At 43.2% G+C, this 23,935-nt stretch overlaps 2 long non-coding RNA genes across 2 annotated transcripts; both read right to left on the bottom strand.

The window, feature by feature from the left end:
* Positions 1–12,772: 12,772 nt before the first annotated feature.
* LOC115615321 lies at positions 12,773–18,059 on the bottom strand. Its single transcript, XR_003994018.1, has 5 exons — positions 17,826–18,059; positions 15,474–15,665; positions 14,513–14,679; positions 13,058–13,251; positions 12,773–12,985 (listed from the first exon to the last, which is right to left on the bottom strand). It is a non-coding gene; the product is annotated as an uncharacterized LOC115615321 (long non-coding RNA).
* Positions 18,060–18,293: 234 nt separating this feature from the next.
* On the bottom strand, positions 18,294–20,948 carry LOC115615065. The gene is made up of 3 exons (XR_003993940.1): positions 20,862–20,948; positions 19,427–19,485; positions 18,294–18,383 (listed from the first exon to the last, which is right to left on the bottom strand). It is a non-coding gene; the product is annotated as an uncharacterized LOC115615065 (long non-coding RNA).
* Positions 20,949–23,935: the final 2,987 nt, after the last annotated feature.

A 23,935-nucleotide genomic window follows, 5' to 3' on the forward strand; every position in this document is an offset into this window, starting at 1 on the left:
CACTATTAAATAATGTTGAAAGCAAGCTTAGCCAGGAGGACTGATGAGAAAGGAATTAATTTTCACACCAAGTGCTACAGAGGCTGTGTAAAATGTCATGTCTTCAGCTTCATGTAGGGATCTGGAAACACCCTTGTCCTACCTCTGTGAGTACAAACAGCTAAACCATTTACTTCATGTGGTTGAGAAGAGCAGAAGAAGGTAGAAAACATAGGTAATGCTGAATAATATTTTCTATAAACTGATCAGCTTTGCTACAGAGACCTGTATCTACAACATACTCCACACAAAGCTCTGCAATATGGTTTCTAAACTCTGTCCTTTAACCCCAGTCTAATTTCCCACCCAACTTTCCAGGCTTCACATCACCATGTGCACCACAAGGAATAAGGCAGAGTTTTTGGAAAATGGAAGGTGGTTTTGTGAAGACAGAAGCCACAGTGGGAGAAGTGAGAAAAACGACCCAAATCTTGGCGTACTTCTAACTGGCTGAAGAATACATAAAATAGCCATTTTGGTTCAATTCCTCATCTTTCAAACAGAAGAAGCCTCAGAGCGCTCTGAGAGAAGAGCTGGAGTGGAGGTTAAAACACTGCAGCATCCTCACACATACTCTCTGCACACCAATAAGATAGAGCATGTGCTAGAAGAATAGCTGTGTGCCTTTGTCCAGTTTGAATTCACATCTTTATCTTGGAGGAAGTTTCTTTTTAGAAATTCTATGGCTCTGGCTAACTTACCATGTTCTGTACTTTACAAACACTACTTTCTAGCACCAGATCTCATAGTTTGAGGCAAACTTGGGTATCAAGATTTGAAAGGCTACAAAGCAAGAAGATACATTTTGTTCTTTTCTTCTGCAGAAAGGACACCCTGCAAGATTAAAGTAACTGGATTTTGATCAGCATTTCCCATTTGCACTGAGCTCTTTACGAATTGAAATGTAAAAGGTCAAAGCTCCAAAAGCATTTTTCATTTCTAAAGAGGTTTGTTCACCACTGTAATTTAATAGCCATGCCAAAGCTGATAAGATTTTGGAATCCGTCCATGGCGTGTATTGATGTCACAGGTCAAAAATAAAGGCTTCAATGTAATTTATTTGTCCAAGCACAGTGAAGATAATAACTCAAGCACAGACCAATATGTTAAAACTAAATTATATTCAATAAAGATGACTTATGCCAGTCTTCTAAAAACTGAATACACTTGGCTCAACCCGCATGTGCTCATTACTCTGCTATGATGGCCTCCAAGAGGTACTTTGGCATTGTGCAGTGGCCAACCTACAGTTTTGGATCTCGGCTGCAGGGTTTGAGAGCACTGCAAGGGGATAAAGGTTGTTCCTCCTTTCTCTGTTGCAAATCTGACTTGAGGGAGCGTTTTCCTGCGCCAGCTTCTCCTTCTGTTTTGCTTTCTGCTGGATGGCATGATGCATAAGAACAAAAATTCATTCCTGCTATAAATAGTCTGTGCATGTGATACAAGGGGGAGGAGAGCAGATGCTGCACACATAGCTTCAACTGGAATGTCATGCTTTAGCACAGAGCTAGGGATGGGGGAAGGGGGCACTTTCCAAACACTGGGAAAGAAAGAAAAACACTTTCCAAACAGAATAGGTACAGCAGAGGCAGCCATATACAGCGTTTCCTCTATCACTCATACTGTAATTTAAAGCTTCTAACATTGAGGTTCAGCAGTTGGTCCATTCTTAGTCTTTCATCCAGTGATCTGAAAGAAATGACTGATGGTGATTCTGTTCTTCCATGTGGATATTTACTGAATGCAGGAAATCCAACATTGTCATCAGTGGAGTGTGGAACTTTACCCTTTCAGCCAAACAGAAATCAATGAGTTTCAGTACCAACCCTGACATACCTTTTAGCTTTCACCCTTTTTTATAACTTTTAGCACACTGCTTCTGGTTGTAAGAGTTTTTTACATGACCAAGAGTTTCTCTGCATGCCTCTCATTTGAGGTAACAAGATTTGATTTGGGCTACTGGCTTCTGACTGGAAGCCACCGGATTATTTTAGGCAGTAAATCTTTCTGAGAATTTGTAAAATCATAAAAAGATTGTATTTGATTTCAGAGAATTTCATAGGTTTATGTCATCATGGTTCAGTTCTCAAGACTCTTGTAAGAGCTGAAGAGACAAACTATGCCTCCCAGATGCAGGGCTGTATGGCTGCCCAAGCTGGAGACACCATCAAGAAGAACACAGATTGCTCTACTCATAGCCCCTTGATTGAGACATATCCAGGGAGAGGCAGCAACCCTATGATTCCAGTATGCAAACAAATACCAAGGATGCTGCACTGGATAAAACTAGACGATCTGTGATGAGCCCTAGGATCCATAAACCAACATAACATCAGCTGGTGTGCTTCCCCAGAGCTGCACTTACCTCTAGCAGCAGAGTCGTGCTGGAAGCAGCAGTACCTCTGCACAAGTTTGCATGGAGTTTGAAATCTCTAGGTTACGTGGATGATTAAAGTTGTAGTACAGTGTCTACACAACTAATAATTTTCTGCAATTTGTGTGTCAGAAGAATTGCTTATACACTGGTATCCAGTGAGCTGATTGTAATTTATCTGACAGCACACACCTACAAAGAGGTACAGGGAGGAGAGGAAGGGTCAGGTCTGTAGCTGTTTCCAGACTCTAATGAAAATCCAGGCATGACTTCCTCTAAACAATGGGATATTTCAGCTGGGAAAAATCAAGCACTGTGAGGAAAAGCAATCAAATAGCAGTTTTCAGTATGCAAATCAAAATGGTGAGAGATTGGTGACATTTACCCTGCTATCACAGCTGCAGTTGCAGAATGACCACTGGTATAGACTGAATGAGGCCAGAAGGAATCATAATTTGCATGGGAAAGCTTAGGATTAAACTACAAAGCAAATAAAGTCCTAATTCATTAACCGAACCGACAGTGAAAGGTTGTAAGACAAGCACAGAATCAATTTCAGTTTGAACTGAAGAATAAATCAGGCACTACAAGGCTTTGATTTACAGATCACACGTCTTCCTGCAGGATGCCAGCAACCAGTAACCACCACTGCTGGTTTACAAGCAAGTAAACCTCAAGTCAGCTTAGGGGAGCTCATCTAGACTATGTGTGAGAGTTGAAACAAACATCAGCTTCTCTGAAATATCCTCAGAAAAGCAACATCAGAAGTTCTCTATAAAACAAAGAACAATGCTGGAAAATGCCACGTGAGTCAAGACAAGAGGAAGGAGATGGATCATCAAGCCAAAAGTGGCTTCTCAAAGAAGTGACAGGAAAACACTTCATCCAATCACTAAGGGCCTTACTACAGGCTACAGCAGCTGGAGCCCCTCTTAGGGCTCAATAAAGAAAGATTTTTAACAGCCAAAAGCAACAGGTGAAGTGGCCAAACCACTTTTAGAAAGCATCAGACAGGCAGAAACTGCATGGAGCTATTAAGAAAAACAACAGTGAAACACAGCATAGAAAACTCAACAGCAGTTTTGTTAAGGTCTATAAGGGCTGCTGAAACAGTCATTGTTTACTGGGAACCCAGAGACAAACACGTGTCTGCTCTGCAAAGCCTCAAAACCTGGGACCAGCAAAGCTCTGCAAGGGAAAAGCAGAATGGCTCTATGGCCGCAATCAGGAAGAAACAAGGTGAATTGGGAAGGTTGTCTGCAGTGTCTTTCTCATCAAAATAGTACAGTTGGTTATGGTAAGGCCTGCAAGAGGAGTTTGACCCAAAGGACTGTATGTTTACTATATGAACAAATCAAAACAGCATTGATTGTAATAAAAGAATAAATAATCAGCAGACCAGTCTCTAGGCTCAGGGAACCATCATCGTTTAACTTCTAGATTGCAAAAAGCACTCAACAGTGTCCATTGCAAGTGCATCTGGGATGTCTGGAGGTATAAGACAATACAAAGATGTGCCCTCTGTCAGGTGTTGCCCATGGTCAGGGTGAACACAGCGGCAGCTTGTTTGCCTGATGCTACAGCCGTGCTGAAGTCAAAGGTGAGTTCTCCTACACCTATTGCTTGGCATTGCCCCCAACTTCACTGCAAGAAATAAACAACCATTTTCCTTATGAAATGCAGAATGTACTTTCAACGACAGCTATTCTAAGAAAAAATAATCAAATATTGTAATGACAGCATCACTCTTGTAAATGACAGCTTAGCCAACACTGAAGTGAGGACCAGAAGGCTTTGCAGAACTGTGGGGAAAACACTGATAATATTCACATCGAAAACACTCTTAGCACTCACTGCAGTAAAAACTCCAGAACAGCTTTGGAAGGTAGGGATGACAACCAACTTCTTTACATATGCTGGCAGCAAGTATCTCCTGTGCCATGGAGATTTCAGAAAGGAAATAAGGCTGTGAATTAGAAGATGGGCATTGCCTGTACCACCTTAAAAATATTTGGTTATTGAAATTCCACAGCTTAGCATCAGAAAGGGCTTTTTTTGCCTTTTTCATTTACATCTTAACATATGGATGTGAAAACTGAAAATCCATAGCAGACACAAGCAGATATGAAATGCTTTTGAAAGCAAGTGCCATAGGAAACTCTTGATAGCAAGTAAAATTCACTTCTAAAAAATCAGGGAATGATCAGATCTCAGCAATCACGCTCTCTGAAGTTATCCAAAAGAGACAGTCTGATACGTCTGCTAAGGAGAAGGTCAGCACACCTGCCCACATCTGGACAGCAGAAAGAACATGTGAGGGATCTGTCTGAAAGGTCCCCTCCTAACTCTACTCGTCCTCTATTCAGAGGAGAGCATTTAATACATTTAACGATATAAGCTCCATGCAAAGGTAGGCTGGATGTAGGATGTCTTTTAAAAACTGCTGGGGAGGTCTGGAATGAATGCAGTGGTGTGAGACAAAAACTGTTGCTATGAGCTTAAAAATAAATGGATGGGTAGGAGGGATGGATAGAGCAGGGAGCATCTGGAAGTAACAAAGGAGGAAGGAAACAGTCCCTGAAAGAAACATGAAGAAGGAAAAGCTGCTGATAACAAAAGGCCTGAGGGAGGGCAAATGCAAAGGGAAGCAATTTGGAAAGCAATAGGAAAACCAGGTAAGTAGAAAACCAGCCAGCTGGGAAGTTTCAAAGGTGTCTGTATGCACATGCAAGAGAAAGAGGAAAAAGGGAATAGAAAATACTCTGCAGAAAATGACGAGGCTGTGGTAGGTGATGAGTGCCGCTCTGCAGGCAGCCATGGGCCACTGCACAGGATGTACAGCACACAGCAGAGCACACGCTGGGGTCAGGGCAGTGAATCCTACATGCAAGCAAATGGGTCAAAACTGATTTTGAATTTGCTAATTCCAGCAGGACCATCTAGACAAAACACCAAGGGCAGTAGTTCTGGTTTCCTGACATGGCTCAGCTTGCTCAGAGGGGGCATCTCATACACTTTTCCTCTCAAGGTCAGGAGGAAGCAGTGTTAGATCACATTCCCATTATTAATACCCATCAAGCCTCTTGGCTGGCTTCCTAGATCCAGGATGGATGATCTACAAGTAGATCTGAGGAACAGGCTTTTCAGGTTTGCCCATCGATATTACAAGACTTTTTTGCCTCTCCTGCGCAGTCCTCCCTGGGGGTCAAGCAATGCAGAAGGGATGCCAGACTCTTGCAGCCCATCCTCATAGGGAGTGTTTGCTCCACTCTGGTCTTACTGCTCTGCAGCTGCACAGCCTTGGAGCAGCTCCAGCCACAAGTTAGAATTAATTTTCTATTAACTCAGCCTATTTCTAATAAAAAAATAATAGCAGCACTGTTGGGTCAGACCAAATGTCCATCTAGCCTAGTTTCCTCTAAAGAAAGAGGTTTTAAAAGCTGGAAGAGTTGCTTGGTACAAGGTGAGTAGAGGTGGATGAACACATTCAGTTAAATTTCATAGGTTTCACACCGTTTACTGGAGAGTGAAATATATTTCTGCTGCCTACTATGTTCTGCAGCAGGTTCAGGACTATTCTGTAACTAAACTGATAGATCAGTACTAGTGAAGGTTACTAAAAATGTGTTTTTAAATATATTTTTTTGTTTGCTAGTCAACCAGCCATGGGGCAAATGCTTGCACCACATGGAAATTGAACAGAAAGAGCCAGGACTCTAACAAACAGACCTCAGGATGACAAAGAATGAGAAAGATGACTGATTTTGGAGGCATTGAAGCTCCAGAACACTGGAGTTGTCTTAGACAGGGCAATGGGAAACTCCAACAGAGAGCTGAGGTGTCTTATCCCCACTGGCCTTGATCTCTGCCATAGAGCAGGTTTGCAGACAGCGGAAGCCTTCAAAGCCTCTTTCTGTCCCAGCAAACTACAGTAGACGTAAGCTCAGGCAGCATGCCCATGGTCTTCATCCATCCAGCACAGCCCAGTTATGGCAAGAACAAGGATTTTGGCTTTCAGTGAGCACTGCCACCACTACTCAAATCAAAGCTCCTGCGATGAACTTGGCACTCCCAGCACTGCTGCACCAGGGGAGCAAACCCCAACAAAGTCTGTGCATCAGCTGCTGGCAGCCAGGATGGTCCACGCTGATAAACAGCAAAACCATCTCCTGCACTGGCCACCAAGGGGCTGGTGACAGCCTAATGGGAAAATATCACAGGGCATAAATATAAGGGCATCCCTCCCACTGCTAGCAGCTCATTATGGCTCTGACCTCCAGGGATCCTGGCTCATTTCTGTAGCTGGTGGAACTAGTGGTTTACATATAAATTATCTGATGAATGTAGCCTTGTTTTCTGTTCATGAATCATTCATGACCTGAGTCAGTTTTGGCAAAAGCATGCGTTTTCTGTAAGTATCCTCTGAATCCTTGAGGAGCACTGAGCTCACAGGTGTGCACAGGCTGCCCATTACGGCTCTTTGCTACTCACAGACTGTGACCAGGCAGGTAACCCTCCAGATCTGATTTTTGCCTCCTTCACTGGATGGCTTAACTGTTTAAAACCAGGTGTAAAATGATAATGCCAAATAGTAGTTTTCTTCAGACATGAATTCCTTTGCTTACCTTCAAAGCTGTATGTGTCAGGAGCTGCGTCTGTTCTTCAAACTTCCCTATAGACAAATATCTTCTTTACATGCACATGGGCTGCTGTTACACAGCATACTCCAGCCCACAATACTCAGGGTGCCCAGTCCTTCCCAAAAAACATTGCATAGGAACATGTTCTCTGGTTCTGACACCCAGGTCCTGTTGGTTTCTTGCAGCTCCATTAAAAAACTTGGTAAGAGTTCACATTTCACTTTACATGGCTGTTAAAGGGGTTTGCCCCACTTCTTGCTATATAGACTTGCTGTAATTTCAAGCCTAAATTAACTCCTGGTTTATTTAATCCATTTGTCTTCATGCCTCGTTTGTCCTTATCGCTGCTATTTCTTTTCAGCAGTAATTTTCTCCTTTGGGTGTTTGCCTCCCTAAATGTTCCACTCCTAGTCTTTACCTAACTAAACTCAGTGCTTTTTTCCTCCCTCAGATGAATGGCCCTTGCATTCCTCTGATTGTCCTAAATCCTCTCACTGGACCATTTACTGTTTGAATTCTTCACTCTCACACTTGGGGGAAGAAAACTGCACACTCTTCTGATGAGGTTAGACCAACCTTTGTAAAATTGAATTAGTGCTTCCCTAGACTTCCAGCCTAAACTGGAAATCCAACTTGGGTATATCTGATCACTTTTTCTTCTGGCATTTAGTAGTTAACCAATAGACATTCAAGTGCACTTGGGTTTTAACTCATCCTCAGTCATTTCTAACAAATAGCTGAAGTTCTCACTACTGCTCCATAAAGACTTGTCCATACTTTATATATTATTGTATTTTGTGCCTTTTCTATTACTTCAGTTTTCAAGGTCAGTCTTCGGTTAAGAGCCCCATCCTGGTTTGCATTGATGATGCTCATTCATACCTTCTCATGAACTGTGTCATTGGCACACTCAAAGTTCCTTTCCAGGGTCAATACACAAATGAAATATGTTCAGTCCCACTCCTGATCCTCAGGTATGTTTACCAATGGCCTCACTTCAGAGTGATCATTCCCTCTCACTGTCTCTGCTTCAGCCAGCACTGTACCCACATAACAGTTCCTGTATAAATTCTCAGCGTTTTCAGTTGAGCTGGTAATTTCCCATGTGGCTCTATATCAAATGATATCTTCGGTCCAGATAGATGGGGTATCTTGCAGTTCCTTTGTCTAGAAAGATCATTTATCTTACCAAATTTATCACAGATGGACACAGTTTGCCCAGAAGAATTTAATCATCAACAGGACGGTCGCTGACCAACAGAAAATCCCCGGAGCTCTGCTGGATGCACACACTGTTTGAAGGGACCCCAATGGCAGAGACAATATTTCCTGCACTGCTGCCCCTTGAAATGGCCCGCTCTGCCATCAGCAGATGTGAATAGATGGTAACTCTTGTTCCTGGTACGGAGGTTAAAGTCAGCACAAGTGATGAATTTCCATACAGCAGGCAGTTACAGCCCAGCACTCCAAGGAGAGGAGCTGAAGCATTTACCTGCTTTATTTTGGTTGCTGTTATATATCTATTTGTTTATTACAAGGGAAAAGGGGAACGTTTTTTATACAAAACTGATATGTTTAGTGCTTTCATTTTATGTTTTGAGCACTTAGCTATTCAGTGCTTAAAGGTAGTCTTGGTTCTTTATAACTCTATGCCGACAATAGGCGTCTAAGATAATGGAGCCTAAAGAGAGAGATTTTGCCATTCCCACATTGTTTCTGAAATATGGAGCAATCAAATGCACTCAGTGGAAGGTTTCTAACAGTAAATCTTCAGAAAAAGTGCCTTTAAAAGTTAGGTAGAAAGTCTGGGGAAGGGAAAATGGCTTAAGGTTTTGGTAAAAACTCACTAAAGTTTTGTGAGAGTTCATTAAAGGCCCTGGAGCAGGTTTTTTCTAATTGTAGTATCAAAGTGCTTCTCCCATCCTTGTCATTCTGGTGCTTTGGACCCATTTCAGCAAGCTCTTAAGTAATCAGCATCTCTATTAATCAGAATAGAAACCAAACATGCTTAAAATCAAGCATGGGCTGAATTCTCTGCAGGCTCTGGTCTCTGCTGTGAATGGAAGAAGCAGACTTCTGGGAGAGTTGAGAAACAGGATGCACTTGTCCAAGTGTCATCCTGCCTGCAAAGTGATTAAAGGATGTTCATTAATAAAGTCCTCTGCACAGGGTAGTTCTGCCCAGAATGGGCAGGGTGCTGCCAGTCCCACGGACCTGAACACATCGACATCTCAGAAACGCACGCTGCTTGAAGGAAACTGCGTCAGCCCCTCCATATCTCACTATTCACACAAGGAATGAGAACCCAAGGAGGAGTATTTGACTTTTCCTCATCTTCTGTGCCTCACTTACCTTGCGCTAGACAGAAGAGGGAATGCTTACCGTGAGCCACCTTTTCAAAGCCCAGCAATCACTGTCCCAGGTTTTGAAGGCTCGTGCTGTCCCCCTCAAACTGCCTGTCTCTGCCACAGGGTATCCTGAATGTGCATCATAAATATTTTCTCTGTTTCTCAGGTTCATAATCTTCACAAAATCCTGTCTGCTGATTACAGCCCAAAAGTTCATTGTTTCCACCCCGCTAAGAAGTCCTTATCCCTCTTGGGTGTCTGGTTCTAAATTCTTGCTAGTGCACATTTCCTGAAGTGAATAGAAATGTGGGATTTATCTGCACATGCAGTTGATATGATCTTCTGCAAAACCTGCCCACGGGCAATTATGCATTGAAAGGGCAATTACACACGCAGTGACCCAATTTGCATATGAAATCTATATTATTGCCAAGAATTGCATGTACATATTCAGAAAATAGGGCCCCAAAGACATAAACCCTTTCTTCTGCTATCAAATCACTTTCTACTTCTGCAACAAGAAATGGAATATATACGAGTCCTATTAGAAAAAATGTTATTATCAGAAAATGAGTATGGGGATATCAGGTCAGAGTGCAGGCCTATCCCCACCCTCACAACATCTCTCCCAGCTGGAGGGATGAAGAAGATCAACATGCCCCAGGGCTTGCTCAGTATACTCTCCCAGCCTCCAGCAAAGTATGGCTCAATGACTTTCAGAGTTAAAGAAAAGATTTTAGTATTTAATAGCCTGGATTATTCACTAATAAATGCACTATTGTTGCAGATAAAAATTCTAATGTAGCATAAACCAATTCCATTTGCTTACATTTTTCCATATCAATATAGTATCTGATGAGTAAATATGCCACAGTGAGCAGATTCCCTTTCTGCCTCTGCATAGCTCAAAGGATAGTGAGTGGGGAAGGAGGGGTGCAAACATGGGTGTCACTGCTGCTTCCGCAGTGTGTGTCCATAAAGACCTCTGCCAGCACAGCAGGCTGTCAGAGCAAGGTGACAGCCATGCCTTATGCAAACGTTCTCATATCACATCTTTGGCCTTGGCTGCAGTAAGGACCAGAGGCAGAAACATCTGGTTTCAAGGCATTTCAGTGCAGGACTGGTGGAAGCTGTTGGTGGTCCTGCAGCTCACACCACAGCACCCATTCCCCCACCCCAGTACTGTGCACATTCTATGATCATAGAATCATAGAATGACTGGGGGCGGAGAGGACCTTAAAGTTCATCCAGTTCCAATCCCCTGCCATGGGCAGGGACATCTTCCACTAGAGCAGGTTGCTCCAAACTCCAAACCTGCACAAGCAGGTTGCTCCTGCCTTTAAGGCCAGGCAGGTTGCTCCAAGCCTGGCCTTGAACACTTCCAGGGATGGGGCAGCCACAGCTTCTCTGGGCACCCTGTGCCAGCCCCTCAGCACCCTCGCAGGGAAGAACTTCTTCCTTATATCCAACTTAAATCTTGCCTGTTCCAGTTTGAACTCACCACCCCTTGTCCTGTCACTACAGTCCCTCTCCAGCATCCTTGTAGCCCCCTTCAGACACTGGAAGCTGCTCTGAGGTCTCCACGCAGCTTCTCTTCTCCAGGCCGAACAGCCCCAATTTTCTCAGCCTGTCTTAGTATGGGAGGTGCTCCAGCCCCTGAGCATCCTCGTGGCCTCCTCTGGATCAAAGCACTATTTCACCTACCTCAGAGTTCAAAATGTGGGATTTAAGACAAGGTTATTTCAAGATGCACAAAGACACCATCTTGATAAAATAGTGACATTTTTAGCATCCTGAAAGTTTTAGTGTCCATTCCTAGGAGACAAAAAGAAGGTGGGGTCAAGGAAGGAAGCCAGCAAGAAAATGTTTATTTGCTTCATAAACTCCCTCTTAGTGAGGCCAAGAGCACCTTCCTGCGTGACAGCCCACAAAACACCCGGCGTGCTCTGCATTGTCACTGAGATGTGGCCAATAAACTTTATGCTGGTAAATGTTCTCATTTAGCCAGTATATTTCAATAACCCCACTTCCCACTGTCACAGGTATTCAGATTCAAAAAATAAAGCCACCCTTTATAAAAGTACATTTAATGAGTTTAATGTTCGTGCTGTAAATCTGCAAGCAGCTGGATGTGGTTTTAAGTTTGCTTGACACCTTTTATTTGTTTAATACATGGGTCTATAAAAGCTGTTTCTCTGAGCCTGCTAATGAGCAATAGGGGACTTACAGCTCTCTAAAACCTGGAACAAGGCATCAAAGTGAAGAATGAAGTAAAGGCTGCTGGAGCAGGGAGCTCCAGATGTGACAAGCAGTGTTTTATGGTGCAGGAAGATGGAGCACCAGCCACGTGGCTGCAGTGACACACCAGATACAGAATGGCTTGTAGGAATCCAGGGCCCTTCTTTCCACCGAGCTGAACATGAGCTAATGAACTTGTTCCTGTGGGTGCTAATGAGCTCGGCTTTTGTCCAAGGTGCAATAGGAGCCTCAGCATGGAAGGCTTAAGAGGGTGGGGTAAGAAGAAAGAGGATGTCTCTGGCAGTCCCTATGAATTCGAAGTAGGCTTCCATGGTTATAGGCAGGATATGAAACATCTGTACTGTAGGGAGGTCTTTTCTGTGATTGAACCTCTGAATTCTGTTCCATGCAGCTCGTCCAAAATGAGGAATAATCCCCAAGAGCCATGCAGAAGGAGGGTCAGTGGCAGTACCAGCCAGCACTGGGTTGCACATGCAAGTGTTGGGTGCCAGCTTAGCTCCCATCAGGCCATGGTAGTGCTGCAAGCACTTGCTTCTAGGGCAGATGCTGCCTTGGAGAGCACTGAGGGGTTACCACTACCTGCCTCTGTGATCCTGCCCCCTCCTCAGTGCTGGGGATGCTGAGGCTTTCCATGAGAAATAGCTATGCGAAGGCAGTACCCACCCATGTACGTCATGTTGTACAAAGAAAAATATGAGCACCCAGAAGCCCCCAGAATCAGCTGAGGCTGGGCTTTTCTCTGCCCATGTCCCATCAGAAACATGAAGACACCCATTGAAGAAAAGATATTCCTCATATATTTTGGTTTGAGAAATTGCTTCGGAAAAAGAAATCCTTAAGAAAAAAAAACCCCTAAACTTAGGTGTTTTTTCTTGATGTCTTTGAACAAAGCATTGATAAGTTATATAACAAGACATCTATTTTATTTTAAAAGAATAAAAAAGTGGATAATGAAAGTCTTTTCATGAGAAAGATTTTTTGCTTTAATTTCACTAAATGAATTTTCTAAATCGCATCAGGTTGACGTGAAATGATTTTTTTTTTTTTACATTTTCTTATTCAGGTTGTGCAACAGACAGAAAAATCAGTTCTTTGCACATCTTTACTCTTGAATATATTGAATTCCTCAGTGAAGATGGAAAGGATGGGAATCCTGGCGAACTGAGTAATTCAGATGAATAGCGTCTTCAAAGTCAATTACCACTGTGCCGAGATGATATCTACTTCTGTCTCATCTGGACTCTCCAGTTCAATTTTTGCTCTCCCCAGAACTTTCGCAAGGTTCTTTATTCTTTTTTCCCCAGGCAAACTATCAAGGAGCCCCTCTGTTGTGCACATGGATTAATTAGAGCAAGGAAAATCTCAGAATCACAGTCCTGATTTATAAAATAACTCACCTCTACCTTTTCACACCTTGGTCCATACATCTTTATGAGGCAGGTTACCAAAGTCTCTCATCCCATCTGATTTGGACTCATCCAAAGGGGAGAATAGTTGAGCCTTTCCCCAAAAAGCAGATGGGTGAAAGGCAGCCCGAAGGCACCACAGGGCACCAGTCCCCTGGGATCTCGTAGTGCATCACAGCAGGTTCCTATATCGAATTAAGGGAAAACACCAATAACTATGTTAACATCATGAATATCACGTACATTACTGCTTATGAAAGACAAGCATTTAACTTCCCTGCGTGCCTGTTGGTTTAAAACAGGAGAGCTGACTGCAACACTAGCCTCTCCCTGCCGAAGGTACCTCTGAGTAAGCAAAGCCATGAATTTAAAGCACCTTATCTGCCTGCTGTAACTGTCCACCATGGGCAGAAAAACACTGTGTTACTTCTTTCCCAATGTTCACGTCCATTATACGCCTTCCTGTTCAGTCTGGCACTGTGCTGTTACGCTTCCTATTCTCTATTGCTTGGGAGATAATAAATAAGGCCAATTATTCTTATCAGAGCTGCAGTAAGCAAGCTTACTTCCTCCAGTGCAATGTAAATGCCACTTTTCATTCTTTTATGGTTCTTTAGTCAGTTACAGATTCATGTAGCTGTGCTTATATCAAAGCTGGTTTTAATTTATTTTGAGATTAAAATTTTATGAGAGATTGCATCAGATGCTTTTCTAAAATTCAAATAGACTACACTCACTACATTCCCTTCAGCCAGTAACTGTAATTCTATTTTAATAAGATATTGAATTTGTCTGCCAGATTATTATTTTTTTTCTGCACAAACCCACCCTCAAAGAAGTATTTATCTCCTCGTATTTGTTTCAGATTTAGAAAATCAGTGCATGGGAACTGACTGCCATTCTTCCTCTGGTTTTCTGATGAGTGGAACAATATTTGCATTTCTCCCTTCTTCTGGTGCTCCTCAGATACCTCCTATAGTTTCTCAGAACTGAGACAAGTGACTCCATCCTTTATTATCCTGGGATGCATATCACTTCTCTTAGCCTGTCTGTGCATTTTAAATTTCCCAACGAGTTCCCTAATTTGCCTTATCTCTCTTTTGGTTTTTTTTTAATTCATTTCTCTTTTTTCATTTGTGTTTAAAACCAGCTTTAAACTGAATCTGGATCCCCTACACAGACAGACAAGTGATTTATTCTACCACATATCCCAGTGCAAACCCGTGTACCTACATCAGAATGCAAGCACAGTTCTGTCATCAAGAGGGATTCCCTTGAGCTGTGCCCCTTGCAGGATGGAATTCTCTGAGCCAAACAGGACACCTCCATCTCAAAAGGGCAGTCAGAAAGAGGTGTATCAGGAATGTCACTCCATGGTAAGCCTCTTACTGCCTGACAAGAGACTGTTTAGCTGTAGCACATAGTCGGATGCTAGGATATACATACCCTGACTCATAGTAGTTCCTCTTTCCAGAGAGATTGAATATTCATCAGTATGGAAGGATGTCCATAGACCAGCCCGTGGCCACCTCATATCCAGTTCCCAGTTGCCTTGATTACAGCAACATCTGCCTCATCTTGGTGTATTCTCATCTCAGGCAGCCAAGTTGCTTCTGTCAATAATAAAAATAAGTAGCAGAGAATCCAATGTATTATTGATCAGATCATAAATATTTTATTGGTTTTCAATAATTCAACATTGTCTTAAAAAAATCCCAACCCAAAGCCCCATGAACAATGGAGAAAACTCCTCAAGTCCTGAGAGGGCTTTGGGAAGAATGTTAAAAGGATAAAATCCATGTTAAAAGCAGCCATGCCTCTCACTTTAAAGAATGTTTTCAGGTTCAATAACATAGAAGAGAGTTTGATGCACTTAATGCTTTGCCTGAGCAGGTTGGGAGGGTAAAATATCTTTCCTACCTCAATAATTTATCAGAAATAACGTTGCAGTGGGAAGTATACAAAAGGTTGCACCTGATGGAGGAAAGCAGCGAGTATCTGCTTCAAGACCATGTTTGCAAGTGACTGTTTATTTTTATGTGCTACCTCGTTCTTTCCTTAAGGAAACTGTGAGCTCCTTCTCTTCCACCAGAGTTTGTGTCAGATTTACTTAGTTTTACCCCTAGGTGAAAAAAACCCAACTCTTCTACTTTCAGTTGCAATGGACTGTAAAATCATACACCCGGTGATAGTTTGCTGAACATCAAATACTCATATTGCTTTTCTCTGCATTTACTGGCAGAGCTATCATGCAAGCAGTGTAGTTTTTAAAACTATAAAAATCACATTTCTACTCTGAAATGTGACTTTGTAAAAAATGGCACCGAGGAATTCCACCATATTTTCCCCATTTACTGCTCCAGAGGGATGGTTTCCTTAGCGCCCAGTGCTGTGTACTCACCCATACCTGATAATGAAGCTCCTTGGTCCTGAACAAGTGATCAGTCAAAACTTCAGCAATGACTTCATTTAAATGATGCCTGCACTAGGGCAGGATTTTGTTTCCTCCTTGAATTTCCACCAACACCTACGAAATGATGGAAATACTCTCCTTCCCCTTGTCTTTCTGCAAGAATCGCTTGCCTCAGCAGTGTACACACTGCAATGAAATAATAGGAAGCGGCAGATCAAGATATTCAGCCAGGGGTTCCTTTCCCAAGGTTCTTTCTCTGCTCTGCTGTTCATGCTGCAATAAATTTTGCTGTCACGAATCCAATCTGTGCCCATTCCCAGGCTGCGTGCATGGATTTAGAGCCTGTCAAACCCTGGATTGGGTGAACCCTCCAGCCATGCCATGGGCAGTGGTCCAGACTCCAACATCTGCAGCACCCTTAGGAAGGCTGAAATCACTGTTAAGGGATAAAGCTGGAACTGCTCAGCTTCACCTGAGCCTGGATCACACAAATAGATCTTGGGCCTGAGCTAAGGGGCAATTGTTTAATTAACTATTTAATTAATTGGCTGTTGGCAACTGTTTTCTGTATAGAGATGATGCAGTGCTAATCTCCCATAAAAGAGAAGCTCCACCAGAAGGCTGATATATTCATATCACTATGAGAAAGGGGAGATCGACAGGCATCATTCTCTGCCCTCTTCCAGTTCTCTGGCCATCACCCTTCATTCCATGTTCATAGTAAACACTTGTATAGCTCCAAGAAGACACCTTGACCCTGGAGGATGCTGTGAAACATAGGTACAGCTCAAATCAGTGCAGTTAAGCTCCAACAAGGATGCCAGCAGAGAAGCTGTGGCAGTGCTGACACCTTCCATGTCCCTGGCACCTCATACTCCCCTGTGTGAGCCCACATTAAATGTTCACACTCCTGGGGCTTGGCTGCTCTTAGCCCTTAGCTAGAACAAATTCAGCTTTGCTCTGCCCAGCAATTCTTAGAAAAGAAGATGCAATTTGATTTTATCTTAGATGCAGGCATTCAGTTTATTAACAATTATGTGAGCTACAGCAGCATGGACTAGACCTAATTCCCATGAATGGCAAGCTCATTGGGGAAAATGGCCTAGTTGGGGGATGAATCACCATTTCTGTATCAGAGTGGGGAGGTTCAGATGAAATGTGTTCCTGATGCTGATTCTGTCCTCACTGAGCAGCAGTTCCTAATGGAGATCAAAGATCCCATTAGACAGATTTGATGAAGAGACAGTCTCTCATTACAGACTTCGAACGAGCTGAACAAAATCCGTTAAAAAAAACCAGGGGCTGCTCTTTCTCTCAGCAGAGAACCTGGCTCCTCCGCTTGGCTGAAGCATCCCAAGTAAAGATTTTATAAGCTCATTTCCAGAACTTGCCAGAGTTCTAAGGAATCCATCCTGCTCTCTAACATGGAGGAAGGAATGCAGGAATAGCTCATTAGTTTAAATTAAAGATAAACAAGTGGGAAGAAAACGCTTTGAAACAGAGTCATCAAGGCATTAAGGCTGTGAATGTAATTTAAATAACAGACTTCTATGGGATGCAAGTGAGAATTCAAGTATTGGAAGAATTTGGGCTTTGGGGTTTTCTTTTTCTTTGGCTTGCACACAGGGACATCAGCTGTGCTGTTCCTGCTAAAGCCCAGGAGAAAGGTACACTCAGGAAGGACTGGGAGAAAAGCATCGGATAGGGGCAGGTGCTCATTAAAGGCTCCTATTCTAGGCAATCCTGTTGTCACTGGCTTCCAGAAGAGCTGCTACATCACCACTGAAGCCTGCACTTGCTGGCCAAGCAGCTAAGTCATCTTTCCAGCAGCATTAGTGTAGCTTGCAGTAATTGGGAAGGCTCTCTATTAGTCAAAGACATCATCTCTGGTGCTTTTCCTGTCCTTTCTTGGCCACTGTATAAATATGTATTTATCCTACCATGCCTTGAGGTCCCACAATACTGCAATCCCCTAATAGTAACACATGCCATATACCAGACAGATAAAAATCAAGATTTGCATTTCTCTGGCAAACATATTTCAAAACTTATCATTTTTTGTTGCAACTTTCTTCACCTTAGAATCACAGAATAACAGAATAGTTAGGGTCATGTCACCAAGACTCCTTCCAACCTGGCCTTGAACACTGCAGAGATGGAGCATTCACAGCTTCCTTGAGCAGCCTGTTCCAGTGCCTCAGCACCTCCACAGTAAAGAATTTCTTCCTTATATCTAACTTAAACTTCCCCTGTTGAAGTTTGAACCCGTTACCCCTTTCCCCCATTTAATCAATATTCCTGGAAAAAAAAAACCCTAAAACATTTAAAAAGACTGCCTCATCTTACTGGCCAAAATCTCTGCTCTCCATCAACTGAAGTTCAGCCTGATGCACTTTTGAGTTTTAATCTGTGGGGTATTTTAGCTCTCTGCTGCCTTCGTCTCCTCTTGATGATAGGAGATGTCTTCTCCTGGAGAGGAAAGTCCTTACCATTTCCCAGCTCCTGCTGTTCTGCTCCTACCTGGAGAGGATGGAACAGAGAGAAATTCAGCTCAAGAAGCCTCCAATTTGTTCCCCTTAGTGCAGCCCCGTGGCTGCAGCCTCAGTTAGCTTCACACTAAACACTTTAGTTAATTGGCAACCAATTGGAAGAGATGAGCTGATTGCAATAAATATTTTATTAATGTTAAAACACAAAAGGTTGCATCCCTCCCAGCCCTGTCTGATTGGGCACAGTCACACCTATTAATATGGAACTGCCACATCAATTGGCAACCGCGGGCTCAGAAGGAGCTCATTAGGAAAAATACTTATGCATGGATCCTCAGTAGGTGTCAATCAGCATCGTGCCATTGAGATCAATGGAGCCAGGCTTGTTTAGAGAGTTAAAGCTCCAACAATTCACCTGGAAAATAAACCGTACAGTCTGCTCTCGTATAGAAGCTGGGCAGAGGAAGAACAGATCTTTCTATGCAGTTTTTATTTACATAAAAATACAATTTTAGCTACATCTCAACTATGCTTAGAAACAAGTATTCAGTAAACCCCTCAACTAAAACGCAAATATTCTAGCCCAATACTGTTACACTTGTCCACAACCCCTGTTTGCCATCTTTTGAGGGATATATTGCAGACATAAGTCCTGAGTTGCTGTACAGTTGTTGGCTCATTTCCACCCCCAGCAATGCTGCAACCCCACATCAACATGTTGCAGGGAATGTTTCTGGCCAGGGGGATGGGAACCCATGTTATGCCCTTCCCAGCTCCAGTTTTGAGGTTTCGATGATCAAATCAAATGTGGTGATGCAAATGTGGTTTTGCTGTGATGAACACACAGCAAAACAATGACAAGAAGTGGAGCAGGAATATATTAGTGATGAGCACAGCCCCTTCCCAGCTCAGGAAGACTCTGTGAGGTGTCTCTGAGCTGACGGAGCATTGTGTAGGCCAAGAGTAGCTCCAGTTCACTCAGACTTCTGCTGAGGGGAAACTGGTATCAGGACCAAGCCTATAACTTGCAGGCAGTCACTAGAGCCTGTGGTGCTTCATTAGCAAACGTGGGTTTCGTTATCAAAATGTTGTACAGGAAACCACCGACTTCCACAACATTTTTTGATGGGAAAAAGTCAAAATAAAGCACTTCTTTCTCATTTTTATAAGGGAAAAACATCACATCATTTCCTTAGCTAACTCAATTCAATTCTTTACTTTTCTGCATGATTCTAATGTTCTCACATTTTAAAAAGGATGAATCAAATTTTTTTTTTCTATTTTTTGTAACATTTTTATTCTAAGGAAAAAGAAAACATTTTTTCTTCTCTTTGGTTTTTAATTTGAGGGCTTTCTGTAGAACAAAACCTCCTGTTTCTGACCAATTTGTTGTGTGGATGGGATGAATAATTTTTCAGGCTTCATTTTCATCATAAGTTGTCTACTTTTTCTACTTACTAGTCATTTGGGGGGATATTTGAGCTGTCACTGGAGTCATTTTGGCTTTCCTTCTGCTCCTGGAACAGAGGACAAACTGTTTAAACAGAAAAAAACTACCAACCTATGAAGAACTGCAAGTAAAGAAATGTAAATAATTCATAAATACTGGTTTGTGCTCGTCCTGGCGTCAGCGCACGGCACAGCCGCTCTCAAACAGCTACGCAAACAGAAAGCTGTTTGTGCAACGGTGCTCCATCCCCTTTTCTATCACTATTTGTAAACAGCATCCCGAAAGCAGAGCAAATAGTTGCAAGAAATTGTGCTGAAAGGGGCAAGATAAGACACCACAACAAATATTTTCCCATCAGAAAGATGTGTGATTAGTCCAATCTCATCAGTATTTTATAGGATACTGAATTCAGCTTTATGTTAGGGCTCAGGACTTGAAGTGGTGGTCTGCCTGTTAAAGTCACACATCTGAAGGTAATAGCATGAGGTTAAATTCATCAGCTTTCTTAAAAGTTTGGGGGGTTTTAAGTTTTTCACATCTGCAGATGAGATGTGTGTTTAATCAGTGCAATCTGGGACCCCAGGGTACCTGAGCCAAAGATGCGGTGAGGATAATGTTATTTATAAGGGTACCTTATAAAGGTAAAAAAATTGTACCTTTTAGTGAAGGTAAAAGATTGGCTTGAGGCGATGAAAGAAAATAACAAAACATCTCTATTTAAGACATAAAGGTAGTAAAATACCCATTGAAGCATTAAGGTGTCTAAAAATGCATAAAACAGCTCCTCAGGGCAGGAGGCTTTCCATGAGAAGTGGAGCAGGCTGGGGCCATGGGCAGTTTTGCCTCCCTGGTATATGGGGTAGGGCAGGAGCAAGCTGGACTCATGGCAGAGGGCCCTGCAGGACCTGGAGAAGTAGCCAGCTTGTGCTAAAGAAGGGTGAGTCAACCCAACTGTCACACTCCCTAACACACCGTCTCGGGGAGATTAATGCCAGCAATGATGGTGACATTTCCCAGGGATACGTGTCTCCATCTGACTTTCCAGAAGCATTGAATTTGTCCAAGAAATAGAGCCAGACATTTCTCTTGGCAACTCCTCCACCTTTCCCACAGGGCTCTGGTGCCTCTGAAGCAGATATAAGTCATTGCACAGCCAACCAGGTCACCACGGGCTGCTTCAGGCTCCCAGGACCCCACACCAGCTGCTCAGATACAGGCACAAAGCCAAATCTTCTAATGCTGGTGCCTGTGGTCCACTACAAAGGTGCTCCACAACAGCCCGTGCTAGTGGATGGCTCCAGGAGGTGTGTGAAGAGCACTCAACCTTTCATTTAAAGATGTACTTGAGTAAATTAACATCAAAGAATAAAGCATTTTAGACTTCCCAGTTTCAGGTAACCCCCTAGTGAAAGGTCCCCAAGTGACCACAGATTAACCACTTACCTGCAAGAAAATACAAGTTCACTATTGGCTCCCTTCAGACTCTTTTCTCCCTTAATTTTCCTCTTTATCACCAGCAGTCAGTCACTGTGCTTTTCTTCTCCTAAGCAAAGGGCTATTATTTATACAAGGTGAAACAAGAAGAGGAAGAGAAGTGGGTGGCAGGAGTGCCAGGACTTTCTCATGCTATGAGCGCGCCAGAAACTCTCTGCAGTGTTTTGTGGTAGGACAGAAAAAACCCCAAACAAAACAAACAAACAAACCATGAGCAGACATCCTACTCCACCACACTTCCAGCAGAGGAAATTTCCAGGGTCAGAGCTGGACAAATGAGCTTTTCCAGCGATCCCTGACGTCACCTTGCAGAGAGCCGCCAAGTCCCCTCTCTCTTAAATCCCTCTTTGTGTTTCACCCAGCCTAATTAAGTTGCTTAATTCCATTTTGTGGATACATTGTGGGAGCAAAGCTCTGTTCCAACAATGTTAATGAGCTTGGGTTAGAAGTTAAAGCCCCCACTAATGTGTTTAAATGAGTTCTTACCCAGAGCTTTACAATCAGCTGGAACACGCCTGGCTTGCGCTTTCGATGGCGGTGGGATGGGGCAGGGTCAGTCTCCGGTTAAGGTCCCTCTTCCCACACCTCAGCTCTCACTCTGAGCTTCTTAGATCAATCACAGCCTGCTGAGACCACCTAAAAGAGCTGAAAAGTTCCCACGTACCTCTTGAGCTTTGCGCTTCAGAACACTTTTGAACGTCGATGATTTTGGTCTTTCCTAAAATGATTCTTCTTGGGACGTGCCTCCATCCCTGGGGGAGAGGGGCGTTTATTGCAGCTGACCCCTCTCCTCCTGCCAAGAATCCTCCTGGTGCCCAGCAGCTCCTTCACCCTCCCAGGATCAATTCTGCAGAAATAATTGATGGCTCCTTCATCAAGTCTTTCTTCTCTCAGTAAATACACTTCCTCATAGCTGGCATTAGCATGGCCAAGTGAACTCTTTGCAATCAATGGCCAAGGGTGAGGAAGTTCCTCTGAGAAAAAGATTGTGTTAGCAAACTTGGAGGCTTGCTGCTGGGGCAGACTGGGAGCACTGAAAGGAACAGCACTCGGCTTCTCTTGGGCTGTTTTCTTCCTATACTTTTTGTGCACTTTGCATAATAATGCAATAGACTTGACAAAAGATTTATTCCTGGCGCCTATAAAATGACACAATACAATGAGTTTCAAATGGAGAGGAGAAAAAAAATTCAAGAGAAAAGGTAAATAAGCAAGTTCTTCTTAAAGTCTGTAAACGTTATGGACAGAAATTCAATTAGTGCAGAGGAAGCTGCAGAAGCTTCATTTTTCCTTTCTTTTTTTAAAGTCTTTTAACATCCAGGCAATGGGGCGTATTTAAAAGATGCCAGTTGTGCCTGTGCAAGAGAATGCAGGCACACACGGGCAACATAAGTCTGCCTGTGTATAATTGTTGCTGTTCTGCTTTATATCCACACACAGCTGTTCTCTTTCATGATGGAGCACCACTTGCTTAACTAGAAATATTTTTATAGATTATGTAAAATCTTAAACTGGTGGTGCTCAACCACGGGCTATAGTGTGTGAGTACGGCTTATGTAAATCAATAACTCACACAGAGCACTTCTTGCTTTGAAGTACATGTTTGGACTGAAAAAGAGTTGTTGATAGAAGTGCTGGGCACCTAAACCATCTACAGCATGCCTTGCTTTTTAAGGCCTCATCATATTCACACCCTGAATTGTAACAGTCCCCAGAGAGGACTTCACATGGGTGTTTATCCTTTCAGAAGTTATTTTTGAGGCTTTACTTGTCTACCTGCTGATGCATCCTCTCAGGTACAGAGTGTCATCAGCTCCCACGCAGCCCCTCATGGAAATGAAACCTAAACATAGAAGCTGTAATTGCCATGATTTAAAATGTGTGGCTGGACAAAGAAAAGTGGTAGAGCAGCCACCTTGCCCAGAACCAGTGGAAGCCAGGCTGGATGTGGTACTGGGCAACCTCATCTAGTTGAAGATGTCCCTGCTCATTGCAGGGGGGTTGGATTAAATGAGCTTTGAAGGTCCCTTCCAACCCAAACTGTTCTATGATTCTATGATCCCTGCACCAGCTGCCTATGACAGGGATGCGCTGCCCCAGCGATGGATGCGCCTTTACCACTACATCAAACTTCCCTCAGACCCACCTCGCCTGGCTTGCTGCTTCCTAGAAAGAGGATGCTATAAAACAGGAATCTCACTTTATTCCTCCTGTCAAGAGTATGAACCTTCTCCAGCTGAGAAAGGTTTTGCAGAGCTGTAAACGTGGTGCTGGCTGACACATGTTTCTTTTGCTGAGGGACCTCTCCAGGAGATGGTGGTTGCAAAAGCCATGGAAAAGCTGGCTTCTTGCCTCTGTCCATGTGTAGCCTCAGCAACTTCTTGAAGGACACGTTAGTGGACTGTGTACATGGTGGTTTGGGGACAGTGGCCATCGCGAGACTTAGCAAGGCTAATAACATGCTCGGGCATCTCTAGCTTTGCTTTCTGAAGGACTGTTGCACTAGGGACAGGCTTAAGAGCCGATGATCTCCTCCTGCTATGTCTGCAGGCAGCTAATGCAAGCCAAGAGCACCATCTACTGTCGTGCAATGCTGGCTTATCCGTTATTGACATGTCTGGGGTTCAGTAAACGGGCTGTTACTACAGTCAGGGTTCTTGACTGTTGCACTGAACGTTATTCAATAGCTTATTAGAGCTTACTGATAAGGAAACCTCTCAAAGGAATGGATTTCTCTATTCAGCACTTACACCATCTGTGAAACTCAGCATTTACAGGGAGACAGGAGCTCCTCCTAATTGCACGTGGTGCAATACCACAATAACGTTAATTCCCAGGGTACGATAATGCACATTATGGACTGTGCAGCTAATTAAAAGAATCATAAAACAAAGCACTGGCTTTGGTAGAGGTGACACGTTGGAACAGCAGCAGGAGGAACACGTTATCCTGCACCATGGCAGCTCCACACAAAAGAACTTTATAAAAATAGGGTATGAACTACATGGCCCCAGGGCTGGGTC

This window comes from Strigops habroptila, chromosome 13 (genome assembly GCF_004027225.2).
Source record: "Strigops habroptila isolate Jane chromosome 13, bStrHab1.2.pri, whole genome shotgun sequence".
Classification (NCBI taxonomy): domain Eukaryota; kingdom Metazoa; phylum Chordata; class Aves; order Psittaciformes; family Psittacidae; genus Strigops; species Strigops habroptila.